Here is an 11,771-nt window from a genome sequence, read left to right on the forward strand (position 1 = left end):
TGATTTGTGTCCATTTATCCTTTTCCGTAGAGACTGTCCAGTTTGGCCGATGTACATAGCAGAGGGGCATTGCTGGCATATGATGGCGTATATTACATTGGTGGATGTGCAGGTGAATGAACCAGTGATGGTGTGGCTGATCTGGTTAGGTCCTGTGATGGTGTCGCTGGTGTAGATATGTGGGCAGAGCTGGCATCGAGGTTTGTTGCATGGATTGGTTCCTGAGCTAGAGTTATTATGGTGTGGTGTGCAGTTACTGGTGAGAATATGTTTCAGGTTGGCAGGTTGTCTGTGGGCAAGGATTGGCCTGCCACCCAAGGCCTGTGAAAGTGTGGGATCATTGTCCAGGATGGGTTGTAGATCCTTGATGATGCGTTGGAGGGGTTTTAGCTGGGGGCTGTATGTGATGGCCAGTGGAGTCCTGTTGGTTTCTCTCTTGGGTTTGTCTTGCAGTAGGAGGCTTCTGGGTACACGTCTGGCTCTGTTGATCTGTGTCCTTATTTCCTCGTGTGGGTATTGTAGTTTTGAGAATGCTTGGTGGAGATTTTGTAGGTGTTGGTCTCTGTCTGAGGGGTCAGAGCAGATGCGGTTGTACCTCAGTGCTTGGCTGTAGACAATGGATCGTGTGATGTGCCCGGGATGGAAGCTGGAGGCATGAAGGTAGGCATAGCGGTCGGTGGGTTTTCGATATAGGGTGGTGTTAATGTGACCATCACTTATTTGCACTGTGGTGTCAAGAAAGTGGACCTCCCGTGTAGATTGATCCAGGCTGAGGTTGATGGTGGGGTGGAAGCTGTTGAAATCATGGTGGAATTTTTCCAGAGTCTCCTTCCCATGGGTCCAGATGATGAAGATGTCATCAATGTAGCGTAGATAGAGAAGGGGTGTGAGTGGACGAGAGCTGAGGAAGCGTTGTTCCAGGTCGGCCATGAAGATATTGGCATATTGTGGGGCCATGCGGGTGCCCATAGAAGTGCCACTGATCTGGAGATATATATTGTCATCAAATTTGAAATAGTTGTGTGTAAGTATAAAGGCACAGAGCTCAGCAGCCAGTTGTGCTGTGGCATCATCAGGGATAGTGTTCCTGACAGCTTGTATTCCATCTGTGTGTGGGATGTTTGTGTAGAGAGCCTCTACATCCATGGTGGCTAGGATGGTGTTTTCTGGGAGGTCACCAATGCATTGTAGTTTCCTCAGGAAATCAGTGGTGTCGCGGAGATAGCTGGGAGTGCTGGTGGCATAGGGTCTGAGTAGAGAGTCCATATATCCAGACAGTCCTTCAGTGAGAGTGCCAATGCCCGAGATGATGGGGCGTCCAGGATTGCCGGGTTTGTGGATCTTGGGTAGTAGATAGAATAACCCTGGTCGGGGCTCCATCAACCTCAGCCTGGATCAATCTACACGGGAGGTCCACTTTCTTGACACCACGGTGCAAATAAGTGATGGTCACATTAACACCACCCTATATCGAAAACCCACCGACCGCTATGCCTACCTTCATGCCTCCAGCTTCCATCCCGGGCACATCACACGATCCATTGTCTACAGCCAAGCACTGAGGTACAACCGCATCTGCTCTGACCCCTCAGACAGAGACCAACACCTACAAAATCTCCACCAAGCATTCTCAAAACTACAATACCCACACGAGGAAATAAGGACACAGATCAACAGAGCCAGACGTGTACCCAGAAGCCTCCTACTGCAAGACAAACCCAAGAGAGAAACCAACAGGACTCCACTGGCCATCACATACAGCCCCCAGCTAAAACCCCTCCAACGCATCATCAAGGATCTACAACCCATCCTGGACAATGATCCCACACTTTCACAGGCCTTGGGTGGCAGGCCAATCCTTGCCCACAGACAACCTGCCAACCTGAAACATATTCTCACCAGTAACTGCACACCACACCATAATAACTCTAGCTCAGGAACCAATCCATGCAACAAACCTCGATGCCAGCTCTGCCCACATATCTACACCAGCGACACCATCACAGGACCTAACCAGATCAGCCACACCATCACTGGTTCATTCACCTGCACATCCACCAATGTAATATACGCCATCATATGCCAGCAATGCCCCTCTGCTATGTACATCGGCCAAACTGGACAGTCTCTACGGAAAAGGATAAATGGACACAAATCAGACATTAGGAATGGCAATATACAAAAACCTGTAGGAGAGCACTTCAACCTCCCTGGCCACACTATAGCAGACCTTAAGGTGGCCATCCTGCAGCAAAAAAACTTCAGGACCAGACTTCAAAGAGAAACTGCTGAGCTTCAGTTCATCTGCAAATTTGACACCATCAGCTCAGGATTGAACAAAGACTGTGAATGGCTTGCCAATTACAGAACCAGTTTCTCCTCTCTTGGTTTTCACACCTCAACTGCTAGAACAGGGCCTCATCCTCCCTGATTGAACTGACCTCGTTATCTCTAGCTTGCTTGCTAGCACACATATATATACCTGCCCCTGGATATTTCCATTACATGCATCTGAGGAAGTGGGTATTCACCCACGAAAGCTCATGCTCCAAAACCTCTGTTAGTCTATAAGGTGCCACAGGATTCTTTGCTGCTTTTACAGATCCAGACTAACACGGCTACCCTCTGATACTTGATAGCCTCTAATCACTTTCTCTTTCAGATCCTCATGTGCTAGCACAATGCTACAGCCCTTGGGTTGTCTACGCTGTGGGGAAAGATTTGGTTTTCAAACACTGCTTCTTTTGGAATTTTAAAAACAACTTGGGAACATTTCACCTAGTTTTAAGTTTTTGTATAAGCTTTTTTATAAAAACCTACATTTCCCATCTAAATTAAACCTAACAATGTCACTTTAAAGCCACTGGTTATGAGGCCCCTGAGTTCAGGTTTATTTGTTGCTCACCTCTCAGGACTGGAATGAGGAATATGTACCAATAAGGGATTTGTTGTCAGATGGCATCAACATCAGAATAGCTGAGAGCACCTGAGTTCTCTGAATAGGATTCTCTTGGTGACCTCAGACAACTCATTTAATCCCTCTGCCTCAGTGTTCTGATCTGCAAGATGGGGAGAATAATAGTCACCAACCTAACTCAGAGATGTGTTTTGCGTGTTACTTAGTTAATGCTGGCTTTGAAGATAATTAAGTACTAAATATTATTTTGAATACAACAGTTAATTCTTCACAGGAGAGATATCTCTTCACTCATCCCTCTCTCTTCTTGGTCTATGCAATACCAGTCTCTTCTTCCTTCACCTCTCAGTGCTGGATGCAGAATGTTCTCTACTCTTAAAGGTAGTCCCACCACTACAGGCGTTGAGCATCATGAAATGCTTTCTGTTAAACTGCTGGTAAAGTTAATCAACTCTGGTTTAAACTCTGTTGTCTTGGGTCCTCTAATTCCAGCTCCATGTCTTTTTATGCTAAAATCCTTCTGTATAATTTAATTGTAACCTTTGGAAGGCTGGTGTCTTCCAGCCAAAACAAATGTCTAGGAGGGAGTACAGTATATTCATGTTCACAAGCTCCTACGCAGGCTTCATAAAGAGGTGGAGGGGCAGAAAAAGGTGGTTGAACTATCCTAAGTTCTGTCTGCTCACGATGCCAAAATAAGATGTCACTCACATGTGACTCTGAAGAATTTTCACAGGAAGAGGCTTGTCTTCACACACAGCACTAGTGCAGCTGTGCCGCTGTAGCACTTAAGTTAAGACACTCCTGTGCTGACAGGAGGGGTCTCCCGTCAGTGTAGTTAATCCTCCTTCCCGAGAGGTGGTAGCTGTGTTGACGGGAGAAACGCTCCTGTTGACAAAACCTCCTGTGTGGACAGCACTATGTCAGTTTAACTGTACTGCTCAAGGCTCTGGATTTTTCACACCCTTGTGCTTCATAATTATACCAATATAGGTCTGTAGTGTAAACCTGGCCTGACTGTCCCTCTCTTTCCTTGCATCCTTTTCATCAGTGCTGAAATAATTACAATGGTGACATTTAAATGGACATCATTAGGCCCCGGAATTAGCACACTGACATGAACAAGGGTAGGTTCACATGATTCTTTGACCTGGTGTTTCCAGCAGATTAAGATAGGCAGCACTGCATGGGTTTACAACCAGTTCACAAGGTGAAGTTTTTCTTCACAGCCTTAAGGGTGAGACATCATTCGCTTGTGAAGAAAAGCTCAGATCCCAGAGCACACGATGCAGCCAACAGGGGGAAGAACCAGCTCACCAAGACTGGTGGGAGCCAGTCACATTCAATCACTACCTCAAAGGGTTAATCAGCTGTGCCAGTTGGAACATGAGCGTCCTGTGAATCGGTGTCTCTTTCTAGTTCATAATGCTGAATTGAAATGGTTCTTAAATAGAAAGAATGCCTAGGACTCATGAATCATTCACGGATCACACGGAGCCCCTTAAATATGACCAATAAAGACACTTCTAAACAAAAATTTTGCCCTAGTGGGAGCCTTTCACACCTACTTTGCTCTGGTGTAAATGAGACCACAAGGGGTATGATTCTCATTTATCCTACGGTGTCTTTATGTTGCTTGGGCCCCTTTTCTTTCCTCCTCCATTCCCCCACCAAGCTAGAGGGGATAGTTCTTCTGCTCCTCCCCACAACACCCAGCCTGGGAAGGGGGTGAGGGGGCCCTGTGGCAGCCCCACGCCCAGTTTGGAATGGGGGGGGTGAAGAAGCCCAGAGTCTACAGGAGGAACAAAGGTGAGGCTAGGGGGTTGTCATAAACAGATAGCTATGGGTTAATGTTCTTTTACCTGTAAAGGGTTAACACAGGGAACCAAACACCTGACCAGAGGACCAATCAGGAAACAAGACTTTTTCAAATCTGGGTGGAGGGAAGTTTGGGTGTGAGTTCTTTGTTCTTTGTCTTGGGTCTGACCCTCTCGCCTCTGAGAGTGATTTTTCTACCTCCAGGCTTTCTAATCTTCTGTTTCCAAGTTGTAAGTACAAGGATAGGAAGACAATAGTTTTATATTGTTTTTTTTGTATTTACATGTGTGTAGTTGCTGGAGTGTATTCTTTTTGGATAAGGCTGTTTATTCATTTTTCTTTTAAGCAATTGACCCTGTATATCGTCACCTGGATACAGAGGCTATGTTTAATGTCTTTTTCTTTCTTTTTTATATAAAGCTTTCTTTTTAAGACCTGTTGGAGTTTTTCTTTAGTGGGGACTCCAGGGAATTGAGTCTGCAGCTCACCAGGGAATTGGTGGGAGGAAGAAGTCAGGGGGAAAATCTCTTTGTGTTAGATTTACTAAGCCTGACTTTGCATACCCTCTGGGTGAGGGGGGGAGAGAGATTAGCTCTCTCGGTACTTGTGTTTCCAGGACTGGAAGCAGGGAATCTCCTAGGGTCGTCCAGGGAGGGGAGCCTGGGAGGAAGTAACAAGGAAACAAGGGGAGGGGGTTATTTCCCTTTGTTGTAGGACTCAAGGCATCTGAGTCTGGGGGTCCCCCAGGGAAGGTTTTGGGGAGACCACAGTGAGCTAGGCACTGTATAATTCCTGGCTGGTGGCAGCTTTACCAGGTCCAATCTGGTAACTAAGCTTGGAGGTTTTCATGCTAACACCCATATTTTGGACGCTAAGGTCCAGATCAGGGAAAAAATGTTATGACAGGGGTAGAACTGGGGGACGGGGACCACAACTAATGTGGGGATGGGATTCATTTGGGGCTGGGGGGCAGAATTAGCTGCTGGGCCGGGGAGGGACAGATGTGGGAGTGAGAGCTCCTGCAGCAGGGGACAAATCACCTCAATGAGTTAGGGAGAATGGGCAACATGAATTGTCTCACACACTGGGAATGGGCAGAGGGAGGGTTTCAAATATCAAAAGCCATGCCAAAGCCACAATATAATCACAATAAACACAAAAATTTTGGGGGGTCTGAGTCGTGATTTCAAACCATTGCGGCTGGCTTGGGCCCCTGGTGTCTGTTCTTAGAAGGGGATGAGGATCATGTGGGCTAATCACTGGTTTAATGTCTGAAGGCTGTGAAATGATCCAAGTTGTGGGGAGGGATAGTTCAGTGGTTTGAACATTGGTTTGCTAAACCTAGGGTTTGTGAGTTCAATCCTTGAGGGGGCCACTTAGGAAACCAAAGTAAAAGTCTGTCTGGGGATTGATCCTGCTTTGAGCAGCAGGTTGGACTAGATGACCTTCCAACCTTGATATTCTACAGACTCTAAGACTATTAGGATACATCTACACTGTGACAAAACCCCCCATGGCACTGAGTCGCAGGGCATGGGTCAGCTGACCCAGGCTTACAGGGCTAAAAATTGCAGTGTAGACCTTCTGGCTTGAGCCCAGGCTTTGAGTCCTCCCTGAGTCTCAAGACCCCAGCTCCTGAGCCCCAAAACATCTACACTGGAATTTTATAGCCCCACAAGCCTGAGTCAGCTGACCCAGGCCAGCCACAGGTTTTTTATCACGGTGTAGACATACCCTTAGAGCCTATTTGAGGGTCATTGGAACAGCTCCCCAAAGCATGTGGTAAATTCTCTTGGAGTCTTTAAATCATGATTGGATGCCATTCTAAGACCAGCACTCCAGTTCACCCAGAAGCGCTGGCTACTGTGGATCTACCTTTTGTGGAAGGGAGGTGGCAATTGCCAGAGGAAGGTGTGTTTCTCTTCAAAGTGCCCTTGTCCCACTCAGGCTACGTTCTCCGGCGCTAGCCAGAGACAGGTACATTTTTTCCCACATGTTGACATATTGTAACTGTGGTGGGAATTCCCATTCCTTTCCCTCAGTGCTAATACTGAAGATCCCTCCTCCTAGCCAGCTCTCCGGAGGCCCCAGGACCCCACGGGAGCCAGGTGAATGGTCCTGGCCTGTAGAGATGACCCCTGGAACTAAGAAACCGCACTAGTCTCATTTCTCAGCTGTTGCTTTTAGCTTCTGGGCATTTTCAGATCTGCTGCTTTCTGTACTACCACTGGCAGGTTTCCCCCAGGCCTTTACTAAGCGCTTTCAAAACCGCTCTCTGTACATTTCAATCTCACTTTCCTACAACTCAGAAATGGTTTCATTGCCACGGAAATACATAGTTTGCCTTTCAGGTGTGTATGGAGCAATGAGTGGTAATTACCATGCCTGTCCTGGGGGAACCCACCAAAGCCACAAGCTCCAGCTAACTCCAGAACTGGGGTTCAGCATGAAAGTCAGGGGGAAGAAAGCGGGTGGAGGGAAGCTGTATATACAAATGAAGTGAGCTTTCCCAGCCCCTGCTCTCAGTGCGTGCAAGGCTGGAGCTTGAAATTAACAGTGCATAGGGTGATATGATCCCTTCATCCCCTTCAAATGAGCTGCTAGAGACAGCTTTTGGGGGGTGGGGTTGAAAGGAGGCTGAGCTGGGTAACCCCAAGAGCTCTTCAGGGCTTTAGTTTCTGGAGAGGCAGCATGAGTGAGTCATATGGGCCAACATCTGTCATGGAAGGCAGGGCTGCTGTAGCTTCAGGGAGCATTGCCAGTTTCACCCTAGCAGTGGGCCCAACACAGGTGCAACCTTGGAAAGGATTACCTGCCCCAAGTGTGGGTGGGTGGTGGCTTATTCTGAGTGAAATGCCTTCCAGTGCTTTGGGGGGAGGCAGTTAGAAAGGCTGCTGGTTAAAGGCAGCTCCTGCCAGGGGCTATTCCTGCAAAAGGGGTCTCCTGGATTCCCACTGTCCCCTCCCTCCTGCCTAACAAGGGTCACCCAGAGAGACATTAGCCCCTGCTATCACTCTGAGCTGCTCCAGTGGAAATGTCACTTCTAAGCAGAGCTGCAGGCAGGTAATGAGCCGTGGCACCAGCTTTGTTGCCCCTGCTGGCTGCTCTCAGGGCTTCTGAGCAGGCAGCCAAGGCTCCTTCCTCCTCTCTAGCTCACAGCCAGGGGCAGCTCCAGGCACCAGCGCGCCAAGCGTGTGCCTGGGGCGGCAAGCCGTGGCGGGGGGGGTGGCCTGCTGGTCACTGTGAGGGCGGCAGTCAGGCTGCCTTTGGTGGCATGCCTGCGGGAGGTCCACTGGTCCTGCGGTTTCCGTGGCAATTCTGCAGCAGGTACGCCGAAGGCGCGGGACTGGCAGACCACCTGCAGGCGTGCTGCTGAATCCATGTTACCAGCGGACCTCCGACAGGCATGCCGCTAAAAGCCACCTGCCTGCCGTGCTTGGTGCGGCAAAAGACATAGAGCCGCCTCTGCTCACAGCTCTCCTGCCCTCACCCCACTGCTCCTCTCAGCGCAGTGCAGCCAAGGCAGGCCATGGAGAGGAGAAATCAGCACACAGAACTGCTGCAGTTCCTCACTATGAGAAAAGTTCTTCATACCTGCTCTATCCTCAGAGGGCCAAAAGTGTATAACTGTTTAACATGCTCATTGTGGATCTGGGACAATACACAGATGGGTGCTTTCCAGGGTCTAAAGACTCTGACCAGCTCTTCAGCGGCTGTAAATCAGCATAGCTCCATTGGCTTCAATGCAGATTCCCACCAGCTGGGGACTTAGGCCTCTATTCACCACTTCCCCAGTTACTGGTCTGATGTTTCAAAGGCTACAGCTGTGTGAACAGAGGCCAGCAACTAGGGACTTAGCAAGGTGCTATTGCAGTTACCCGGAGAGGCTTGGAAGCCCACAGCATGTTTCCCCAGCCACTGAATCAAAGATACCCAAAGAAAGGAGAATGTCTGGTGAGCATATGGGTGTGTCAGAGAGTTTCAGGTAAGTGACTCTTTACTATGGTGATGTGACAACCCTACACAGGCCTGTATGTGATGAGCTATTCCACTAACTCATCCATTTCAGGGAACTGTATAGATATGAGCAGGTGCAATTGGGGCTGGGTAAGGGACAGTGTGTGGCAAATGAGGCTATAATTTCAGCCACTGCTGACTCTAGAGCAAAATCCAAAGGCAGCATATACATACTGAGTTGGTAAAATGTATTGTAAAGGTGCACAATGTCACTGAACTAAATTTAGATACATCTGATAGAGAAATTCATATATCTCTCCTCACAGAGCAGGAGGCTCAGCTGCTGCCAGCAGCTTGCTGAGCAAATCTGAGAGGCAAAATTGTCCAATTCAAAAGCTGGACCTCAGGGAGCGCTGTCAATTCAGAAGAATTCAATAGGTGAGGCAGGCTTTATTCTGACATCTGGCAGTTTCTACTTCTTTCCAAAATGGGGCCCTCCACAAAAAATGAGAACCACATATTTATGTGTAGCTCTGGATGGAAGTTTATTTTTGCCTGATTATTTTGGGTTCCTATCTTTCACCAGGAGTCATAGGTGCTGACTCCGTGGGTTCTCCAGAGCTGGAGCACCCATGGGAAAAAATTAGTGGGTGCTCTGCAGCCAAGCTCTCACCTCCTTCTCCTGCCCCCAGCATGCTGCATCCCTGCTCCTCCCGTACCCTCCCAGTGCTTCCTGCCCCCTCCCGCCGCCTAGCAGCTGTTTGGCGGTTCTTCAGACTTTCCAGGCGGGAGGGAGAGGTGTGGAGATGTGGTGTGCTCAGGGAGGCGGAGAAGAGGAGGGGCACGGACTTGGGGGAAGGAGGTGGAACGGGGGCGGGGGGGAGGGGTGGTGCACCCACTGGGTAGAGGGGAACTTGGTGCCTATGCCAGGAGTGGCATTCAATATGGCAGGTGCCTGAGGCAGCCAATAGAAAGGGCAGCACTCCGTCCGTTATTGGGGCGGTTCGTCCGGGTCTCTGGCAAGCAATTCGGCAGCGGGTCCTTCACTCCCCTTCTTCTTCTTCTTCTTCTTCTTCTTCAGTGGCATTTCAGCGGCAGCTCAATCCTGCTTGGGGTGGCAAAAAAGCTGGAGCTGGCCCTGCAATGTGGGATGTTTTAATCCCCTGGAAAAGCCATATGATATGGGAATAGGGCACTGCAATACTCACAAATGGCCACAAGATGGAACCCTAGGTCCACTTCATTTTGGGGAATCTGGCCATGGAACATCTGACCCACATGAAAAGATCTTTCAGTGTTAAATCCTGTCCATGCAGAAATCTTGATGTTACTCTGCTGCCTAGCCCAGACAGTGCAGATATTTTTCTCTGTTGCCAGGGAGTTAATGAAGTCAGCTCATAAAAGAGAGGGACTAGTTGTTTTGCTTAAAGTCAGGGCTGGCATAAGTAAGTGCTATGAAAACTTCCTGTCCTGTCCTCTCCTCTCACTGGCTTTGCCTATATACCTAGGTCCTGACTCATGGCCACTCCCAGCCGTTCAGTTCCATACTCCCACCCAGCTCTGCCTATGCTCCTCACTCCTGATGTGAAGCACGCTCTGCCATTCCAGTCCTGAGAGGCACATAGCTCTCCCAATACACCCCAAACCTGGCCTGATCAGTCCTTGGTCTTTGTTAAGGACTCAATTTTTTTCAGAAGAGTTCAAGGCCTTATATTCAGACATGTTCAGCACCCACAACCAGGACAGATTTTTCAGATTAATGCATAAGAACATGGGAATGGCCACACTGGGTCCATCTTGCCCAGTATCCTGTCTTCCAGCTGTGGCAGGGGCCAGATGCTTCAGAGGGAATGAACAGAACAGTGCAATTATTGAGGGATCCATCCCCTGTTGTCCAGTCCCAGCTTCTGCAAGTTGGAGGTTTAGGGACACCCAGAGCATTGAGTTGCGTCCCTGACCATCTTGGCTGATAGTCATTGACGGACCTATCCACCATGAACTTATCTAGTTCTCTTTTGAACCCAGATACACTTCTTAGTCTTCACAACATCCCAGGGAAAAGAGTTCTACAAGATGACTGTGCATTGTGTGAAGAAGTACTTTCTTATGTTTGTTTTAAACCTGCTGCCTATTAATTTATTGGGTGACCCCTGGTTCTTGTGTTATGTGAAGGGGTAAATAACATTTCTTTATTCTCTTTCTCCACACCAGTCATGATTTCATAGACATTGATCACATCCCCCCTTCGTTGTCTCTTTTCTAAGCTGAACAGCCCGTGTCTTTTTAATCCCTCCCCATATAGAAGCTGTTCCATATGGTGCCTTTCTCTGCACCTTTGCCAATTCTAATATATCAATTTTGAGACGGGGCCACAGGAACCATACGCAGTATTCAAGGTGTGGGTGTACCATGGATTTATGTAGCAGCATTAAGATATTTTCTGTTTTATTATCAATTCCTTTCCTGTTGGTTCCTAATGTTGTTAGCTTTTTTTGGTCTGCTGCCGCACATTGAGCAGATATTTTCAGAGAACTATCCACAATAACTCCAAAATCTCTTTCCTGAGTGGTAATAGATAACTCAGACTCTATCATTTTGTATGTATAGTTGGGATTATGTTTTCCAATGTGCATTACATTGCATTTATCAATGTTTGAATTTCATCTGCAATTTTGTTGCTCAGTCACCCAACAAACTGTGTTCATCTATGTGTCTAATAATTTTGTTCTTTATTGTAGTTTCAACCAATTTGCCTGGTACTGAAGTTAGGCTGGCTGGACTGGAATTGCCAGAATTGCCTCTGGAGACTTTTTGAAAAACTGGTGTCACATTAATGATCCTCCAGTACAGATCTGGTACAGAGGCTGATTTAAGCAATAGGTTACATACCAGAGTTAGTAGTTCTGCAATTTCATATTTGAGTTCCTTCACAACTCGTGAGTGAATCCCATCTGGCCCTGGTGACCTATTACTGTTTAATTTATATTTGTATACTGTTTATATTGGTTCCAAAACTTCTTCTCATGACCCCTAAATAAATTGCATATAAATAAGGTCAGATTTTGAAAAATGCTTAGCA

The sequence above is a fragment of the Gopherus flavomarginatus genome, chromosome 7 (assembly GCF_025201925.1).
Source record: "Gopherus flavomarginatus isolate rGopFla2 chromosome 7, rGopFla2.mat.asm, whole genome shotgun sequence".
Lineage (NCBI taxonomy): Eukaryota > Metazoa > Chordata > Testudines > Testudinidae > Gopherus > Gopherus flavomarginatus.